Genomic DNA, 9,100 nt, shown 5'->3' on the forward strand with positions numbered 1-9,100 from the left:
ACACACACAAATAAATAGATAAAATTAAAAAAAAATTTATACATGAATACTCATATCAACAATATTCACAATGAGGCTGGGAGATGGCTCAGTAGTATAAACACTTGCCTGGCAAGCACAAGGGCCTGAGTTCAATCCCCAGCTCCAAAAAAAAAAAAAAAAAAAAAAAAAAAAAAAAAAAAAAAAGTGAAGACAGAGCTGGGGAGATAGCTCGGCCATCTAAGTGCCTGCCCGGCAAGTGCAGGGACAGAGGTTCAATCCCGGGTACCACATGCCGTGTGGATCCCGTGCAGAGACAGCCACTAAAACCCAGCGTGGTGACGCTCACCTGTAATCTCAGTGCTGAGGAGGCTGAGACAGGTGGATCACCATTAGTCTGAGCTGCCTAATGAGACCCTGTACCAAACAAATAAATAAATGATTTTTTAAAGTGGGGCCGGGGAGATAGCTCAGTGGAATAAGTGCTTCCCTGGCAAGCGCAAGGGCCTGAGTTCAATCCCCGGTTCCACAAAAAAAAAAAAAAAAAGTGAAGCAACTATAGAATAGACAATATTCACAAATCATATGCCTAACAAAGACATGTTATCCAAAAGATACAAAGAATGCTTGTAACCACGAAAAACCAGGCAAAGGATCTGATGGGATGGTTCTTTAAAAAAGATACGTAAATGATTAGTAAGCTAAAGTTAAGAGTAAAATGCAAGTCAAAACCACCATGAAAGTCCACTTCCCACTTACTAGAATAGTCATAGTAAAAAAGAAGAAGATGAAGAAGACAATTGCTAGGTATGGTTGTGCAGGCCTATAATCTAGCATTGTGGGAGGCTCAGGCAAGATAATTGAAAGCTCAAGCCCCACCTGGGCAGATCAGCAACTACTTAATGAGATTCTATCTCAAACTAAAATGTTTAAAAAGGTAATAGATTGGAGTGTAACTCAGTGCAAAGCCTTGGGTTTTTGTTTGTTTGTTTGTTTGTTTTTTCAGAACCGGGTACTGAATTCAGGCCCTTGTGCTTGTCAGGCAAGTGCTTATTCTACTGAGCTATCTCCCTGACCCCAGCCTTGGGTTTAATCCCTAGTGTATTTGTGTGTGTGTGTGTGTGTGTGTGTGTGTGAATAGGATTAGTAAGGTTGTAAAGAAATTGGAAACTGACATACTGCTAATTGGAATATAAAATGATACAGCCATTTTGAAAAAGTTTGATGGGTCTCCCAAAATTTAAAGTTATATGAAAAATAAACAATTCTATTCTACAATATGTCCGAGTGAATTGCAAACATGTTTGCACAAAAATTTATACATGATGGGGGCTGGTGAGATGGCTCATGGTCTAGAGCACCTACTTAGAACAAAGAACAAGCTTAGCAAAGCACAGGGACCACGGTTCAAACCCCCAGCACCACATGCCAGCCAGCCCCGCCCCCTGGTGGGCTGAGCTGGCCACACACACACACACACACACACACACAAATAAATAGATAAAATTAAAAAAAAATTTATACATGAATACTCATATCAACAATATTCACAATGAGGCTGGGAGATGGCTCAGTAGAATAAGCACTTCCCTAGCAAGTGCACGGGTCTGAGTTCAATCCCCGGTTCCGCAAAAAAAACAATATTCACAAGAGCTAAAAAGTGGAAACAACCTAAACCTTTCATCAGTGAATGAGTGGCTAAACTGAATGTGGCATATCCATATAATGGAATATTATACAGCAATAAAAAGGCATGAATTAATTATGTAGGCTCCAACATGGCTGAACCTTGAAAACATGCCAAGTGAAACATGTCAGACACAGGAGGCCACGTATTATTTTTTCCATTTATATTAAATGTCCAGAAAATATAAATATATTGAGATAGAAAATAGATTGGTGGTTGCCAGGGACTGAAGCAGGAGGGAACAGGAAGTGACTATTAATAGGTATTGCAGGAGAAGACAAAAAATAACATGGAATTAAAGAATAATAGTTGCATAACTTGAATCTTCTAGACACCCCTAGATTGTGCACTTTTAAGGGTTAATTTTATTATATGTCAGTTGTATCTCAATTTAATTTGCTTAGGTATGAAGCTGCTTCAGCATTTAAATGGAAAGAATATTGGTTTTTGCTCCTGGGAACCATCAAAATAATGTGCCTGTAGTGATCTAATAAGTGCCTGTGCCTTCCTCATCCTATAATCCTTCCCCAGAAAGCAACCTGCAGAGCTCAGACTCTGCCCAAGCCTGCAGGCTTCTAGAGCTCCTATCTACCTCCCAATGCCAGCACTTATTGTTAATTTTCTATATAAAGTCTCTCTGTGTGTGTGTGTGTGAGAGAGAGAGAGAGAGAGAGAGAGAGAGAGAGAGAGAGAGAGAGAGGATTGAATCCAGGGCCTCACGCATGCTGAGCAAGTGCCCTACCACTGAATTATACCCTTAGCCCTTTTTAAATTTTTATTTTGTAGCAGGATCTCACAGGGTTGCCCAGGCTGTGCTCTAACTCGCTGTCCTCCTCCCTCAGCCTCCCGAGTAGCTGGGATTACAGACACGCACCACTGTGCACAGCTGTATGTACTATAAATCTTAACTGTCACAGAACAGAAAACTATCCCAGAATAGATCCCAAAGCCAGAAAAATACCCCTTCAAAATGCAAAGAAAGAAAGGAAGAAGGACCTCCAAAGTCATTCGTCAATGTCATTGTTCACAGTTAGCCAAAAAAATAAAACTAAGAGAAAAGCACATGGTAGCCTACCTTAGGGTACTCAAGAGGTAAGACCAGAGGTGTCCCAGAAATCTTTGTCTCAAAAAGTAAGGAAGCCCAGGAAGCAGCTTGGGAAATTCTCATAAAGGTGGAGCAGGGGATGAATTGTGACATCAGGTCATGATTGCTTGTCAGAGGTCACAGGGTAGAGAGAAGAGAGATTTATAAGGCCATGTAATAATTTGGTGAATGTGAGGTTAAAAGTGAATTTAAGCTTTAGGATCTGTGGTGTTTTTTGTTGTTGTTTGTTTGTTTTTAGGGTCTATTTTTGAGGAAAGGACTGGACAAAAAAGGTCTTTGAATTTTTTTGCTCTCCTTTTTTTTTTTAAATATTTTAAGACAGGGTTTCACTATGCAGTTCAGGCTTGCCTGAAACTCTGTAGCCCAGGCTGGCTCTGAACTCATGGCAATCCTCCCGCCTCAGCCTACTGAGTGCTGGGATTACAGTCACGCATCACTATACCTGGCCTTGGTTTTTTTTATTTTTTTATTTTTTTATTTTCTTGAAGCAGGATCTTGCCATGCAGTTTGGGATGGTCTTGGACTCACTGTGTAGCCCAGGCTGGCCCCTAACTTGAAGCAATCTTTTTGCCTCAGCCCGTGAGTTCTGATTGTTTTTTTTTGTGTGTGGTTTTTTTGTTTGTTTGTTTTTGTTTTTTTGGCGGAACTGGGGATTGAACTCAGGCCCTTGTGCTTTGCTAGGCAAGTGCTTATTCTGCTGAGCCATCTCCCCGGCCCACTGAGTTCTGGTCTTGCAAGCATGTGCCACCACACTTGGCTGAGATTTCTCTTTAGATTCCCAAGAAAATAACAGACTTCTATGTCTTTGGTTTCTTACATGTGGTTAGTCTCTTACATTGAGCTTTCCCCTTTTATTCAACCCACAACTATTTAAGCATTTTATATGAACTGTAAAGAATTCATTGAGGGCTGGTGAGATGGCTCAGTGGTCTAAAGCACCTACTTAGAACAAGCTAAGCAAAGCACAAGGGACCACGGTTCAATCCCCCAGCACCACATGCCAGCCAGCCCTGCTCCCTGGTGGGTTGAGCTGGCCACACACACGCACACACACACACACACACACACATAAATATTTTTTTAAAAAAATAATTCATTGAATTACATGAATTGTATCATTTGCAGTTCTCAAAACCTCAAGACTTAGGTAACTTTGTCTCCCTGTTTTATAGAAGAAGAAACTGAGGCACTAAGGATGAAGAAACTGTGTCCCATAGTGGGGGGGGGCAGGGTTAGGGCCAATTCCTTATCAGTTTATATTTTCTAACCCTCTCCAGAAGCCTGTAAGAGAATTTGAGCTTCTAGAACAAAGATAGTGATTCAAATAATTCTAGCCTGAAAATTAAGTGGGAAGGCCCTAGGGAAGTTAATATTAGAGTCCATGCCATAATAATTGGTAAGAGTGGAGACAGAGAGAGGCAGAGAAGAAGAGACAGACAGAGAGGGGGAGAGACAGAGAGACAGAAAGACAGAGACAGAGAGAAAGAGAGAGGAACAGAGAGACACACAGAGAGAGGGGCTCAACTCTCTCCCCTGTCCTCAGATGATGGAGCTAAGGGCCAGGGAGGAAGGAGTGTGTGTCTAGAGCAGAGGTCCCCACCCAGGCCATCAAGTAGAGGTAGGAGCGTGCCACAGAGTCAAACTTGTTACCTCAGAGGCTGGCCGGCAGCCTCCCAACTGCCACAGCTCTGGTCAGTGAGTGTCCAGAAACTGCGGCGCTCTGGACCTTCCCCGGGGCAGCTCTTCCTTAGCAGCTCCCGCTCATGAGCACACCTAACCGAGCCCTTGACACAGAGGAATGAGCAGGGGGACAAAGGCTCTGCCCAGGCCATGGGTGAAACAGGATGGTCAGTGTGGGCCCCAACCAGTACACAAATATCTCTGAATTCTTGCCTTTGCCTTGTCGTTGGACAAGGGTGATTAGAAAATAAAGTGATTATTGTAATAAATGACACATTGCTGCTCGCCCACCTCATAACGTTCTGAGCTGATTTAGGGCATCCAGGCTGCTGGAATGGCAAGACTGCTGATACCCGTGAAAAAGGACTTCCAGAGTGGCTTCAGAAAGTGGCAAGGACAAGGGGATGCGCGTGTTGAAAATAAGGGGTCAGTGCTTTTAGACGTGTTGACAACAATGTGTTTTTCACTGTCATAGAAAATTAAAAGAAAACTAATTTAAATATAAACCATAGTTTCTATCAGACCTTGTAAATGTGCTCATCATATCAATCTTAAAAGTCTGTTATCATGTGAGAATCTCAAAACTCAGGTTGGCTGTTGTTTTTTGAAATGGAGGTGTCAGACTGGGCGTGGTGGTGCACTCCTACAATCCTAGCATTGGGGAGGCTAAAAACAGGAGGAGCGCTACGACTCTGATCTGTGTAGTGAGACTCTGTGCTAAATATAATAATAATAATAATAATAATAATAATAGAATTGGAGCCTTCAGCCTTAAAAAAAAAACTATTCTGGGAGCTGCTCCACTGCAGGCACAATTATAAACAACTAACATTCAGATTGCTGCCTGCGTGCTGGACCCTGCTGTGAACACTACGTACAGATGAAGCAAAGCCGTATAGCAGAGCTGTCGTCGTCACCTGGCATCATAAAGCTAAGGGCACTGACGGCAAGCTAAGGGCCTGCAACGGTCCTAGAGATGGTGCAGTATACAGCTGCGCTTGAAGCCCAGGCAACTGCAATCCTGAGCACATGGCGGTGACCCCAGCACTAGGCCTGGGCCAAGCTGACCCTTTCCTCAAGGGATGCCATCAGTCATGCGTCAGGAGAAGTAGCCACACGCCCTGTGTGCTCAGTTTCCCTGCCGGTGTAGCCCTGACCCACAGGGTTACAGACAGACAGCCTCCTACCCAGGCTTGAGGTTGCTGACAGCGTAAGATACTTTCTGTGCTTCTGATGCAAGGTAAAATTTGATTTACAATAATAGGCACAGAATGATCATGTTTATACTTGCAACCTGGCACTTTATTATTATTCCCCTGAATAACGGTGAAAAGAATTTTGTAACCTCAAGGTAACATGGCTCTGTAAGAAGGAAAGAGAGGTGAGATTTAGCAGCTGCTGCCATCATAAATCAGTGTGTGGCTGCTTCTCTCAGAGCTCCAGGCTCAACTCCTGGCTGTCATAAACTTGTAAAGGGAAGTCCCATGAGAATTTATGTAAGGATGGGAAGACTCATTTTCCTTCCTGAAGGAGCTTTTCTGAAGCAAGGAGAGAATTAGGCTGATTAGATTCTATATGAAGGAAGGAAGGAAAGAAAGAAAGAAAGAAAGAAAGAAAGAAAGAAAGAAAGAAAGAAAGAAAGAAAAAAACAACACAAACCAATAGTTTAGAGGAAGGGAAAGTGGGTCAGCTTGAGTTACTTCCCCATGCCAAAAAAATTGACCTTGTATATGGAGAAGAACATGCTGAATTCCACCAAACAAGTGAGTGACTGGATGACCGAACGATTTAATGACTGAGTGTGATCCCGGCTTCCTCTAGGGTTGTTCTTTCAGCGTGAGAACAGTTCGATCCCGGACTGACCCAGAAATGCTGAGTACATAACAAGGCCAATCAACAGCATCAGCTTCTGAATATTCATGCCCAGATGATGCATCTCATCAATACGTTTGACTTTTGTGTTTATTGCTACATTTTCAAATTCACTGTGTAAACTAAACTTCTGGGGGGAAAAGAAAATTCGGTTGGGGGCATACACTACTGCTGGACAAAGCTGTCAGATGAAAACACTTATACCCAAAAGGTATTCACTGTTTTTCTGGAATTCAAATTTAACCAGATAGGGCTGGTGAGATGGCTCAGTGGTCTAAAGCACCTACTTAAAACAAGCTTAGCAAAGCACAGGGATCGCGGTTCAGTCCCCCAGCACCACATGCCAGCCAGCCCTGCCCCCTGGTGGGCTGAGCTGCCCCCCCCCACAAATTAATAAATAAATTTTTAAAAAAAATTTAACCGGAAACCCTGTCTTTTTTTTTTTTTTTTTTTTAATGTGTGTGTGTGTGTGGCCAGCTCAGCCCACCAGGGGGGGGGGCTGGCTGGCATGTGGTGCTGGGGGATTGAACTGTGGTCCCTGTGCTTTGCTAAGCTTGTTCTAAGTAGGTGCTTTAGACCACTGAGCCATCTCACCAGCCTGGATACCCTGTCTTTTTAGTCACCAAATCTGGCACTTGATATCTAGGCTAATGACTTTTAAGAGGGCTGAGGATACTTCTGGGGACACGTGGGAGGGTAAGGGGGTAGGAAAACCACAGGAGATGTCTAAGGAGCAGACAGAGGAGTGGATGGAAATAGAGAGCAGGTGAGGATTGAACAGTGAGTGACACTGGCGGTGGGCAGGAGCCGGGACCAGGACGACACTGAGCGGGAAACCATCCGGCGTCCTTAGCAAGCTATGGAATTTGCTCTAGATGCTGATCCCTCTATGGTGCTAGTGCCCCTGAGATCCTGAGTGCCCTTGGATCCTGAGCCCTGAGAGTGGGCAGCTGGTCCAGCAGGACATTCACGGGGGGGGGGGCAGTGATCCTAGCCTTCATCCAGCTGACCCAAAACTTCCACAAAGAGCAGAGTCACAGCCTACTTCCCTGACCCTACAAAGTGCCTCAAGGTTATAAGCACTTCCTTGTTTTTGTGTGTGTACTGCTAGGCATGGAACCCAGCGCCTCATGCATGCCGGACAACTTCTGAGGTACATGCCCAGCCCAAGGCTGGCTGAGGTCTCTTGAAAAGACCCTTTGATCCTCTTCCTTCCCACATCATCTTTCAGTCCTCCTCACAGCTGAGGATTTGTGGTTAGCAACCTGGAAAGCTGAGCAAGGCCTTAAAGCATCAACACCAATTCTGTCCTCTTTTAAAACATACTTAAGGGAGGTTCTCCTCGGTTGTTTCAAACCTCTGCTCCTTTAAACCTGCTTATCAAACTCAGAAATGCAGTCTTTCTGGAGAAACTCCGGTGACAGCTCATTTACCCCTTGACATGTGACTGCTAAAGGTCAACAGAGCCCTGTAGCCAGAAGAGAAAGCAAGTGGAGACCTTGTTCCCAGAGGTGATTACCTGTTAGAAGTCCAGGGCCTCTGCTTTCTAGCTTTGAAGTCCTAGAATTTGGTCTTAACTTCTTAACTTAAAACACACAGCAAGAAAAACAACTGTAAGGTTCAAATTCACACTTTCTTCAGAACTGAGACAGCACAACGCATGTGCCTGCATGTACACACATACTGTACGTGACAGAGGTAGCATATATTGTAACTTATAATTATCCTATGTGCACATAACAGGTATAACATCTTTTCAAGAGTATAAATAGCAGGTAAAAGCCACAGTCTTTTCTGGAGCACCAGTCCACATCAGGCTTTCCATTAAGAGGAGATGCTGTCATCATATGTAGCTTCTCCTGTTATGTCCTTTTGTACAGCACAGGTATCCCCAAACTGTACCTTCTGTACCTCTGCGCCCTTTTCTCCACCTTCGGCCACCAGATGGCATTCTGAAAACACTGCCACGGCCAGAGGTTTCTGCATCAGAGCTTCTCTGCAGAACTCAGCTGGCTGCCCTCCCTCTTCTTGGCGCCTTCCCAATCCATTTTCCAGAGTACAGCCGAACAGCTTTCTGGAGGGGAAATCGACATGATCTCGTACACGTTCGCTATGCTGTGGGCTCAGCTTCTGCAACCTGGTGGCCTGGTTGTGAGAGTGGCGTGAGAAGATCTAGGTAAAACACTCAGGACAAAGCCTGGCGTGTTGATGGTGTTCTCCTAGCCTGCTTTGAGTCTTTCAAAAGATCCTGCAGGGCCTTCAGGACAAGTGTTCAATCCTGGCATGGAACCCAGGCCCTTCATCATCTGATGACCCCTAGTTTTATCCCCAGTCCCATCTTCCCACCTTCCAAACCACGAGGAAGCAGATCACCCTCCACCTGCGCTGCCTCTTCCCTGTCCACGCCCCTGCCCCTGGCTGACTCCTCCGCGTCTATAGGATTCAGTGTGCACCCTCCTGGAGGGGCCTCCCGACCTCCAGGTCTGAAGCCTGAGACACTACTCTGGGCTTGTTTCTTTCATTTTATTTCCTTCATCCTCATCCTCATCTTAGACCAGAAGCCCCTCGGGAGGTTAGGGTTAGGGTCAGGGTTAGGGACAGAGGCACCTGCCTGCTAGAGGCTAAATGAGGCTGTCACACACACTGCCTGTCACTAGAGGGCAATGAGCTCCCTCTGTGGCCCTGCTCTCCACTGGGCTCTCAGAGCAGAGAGGCACCTCATCAAACCTGAAACGAGGAGAACCTGGAAAATAGGATTCCTGACTAATGTAAATAAA

This window comes from Octodon degus, unplaced genomic scaffold (genome assembly GCF_000260255.1).
Source record: "Octodon degus isolate 3935 unplaced genomic scaffold, OctDeg1.0 scaffold00185, whole genome shotgun sequence".
Taxonomy (NCBI): Eukaryota; Metazoa; Chordata; class Mammalia; order Rodentia; family Octodontidae; genus Octodon; species Octodon degus.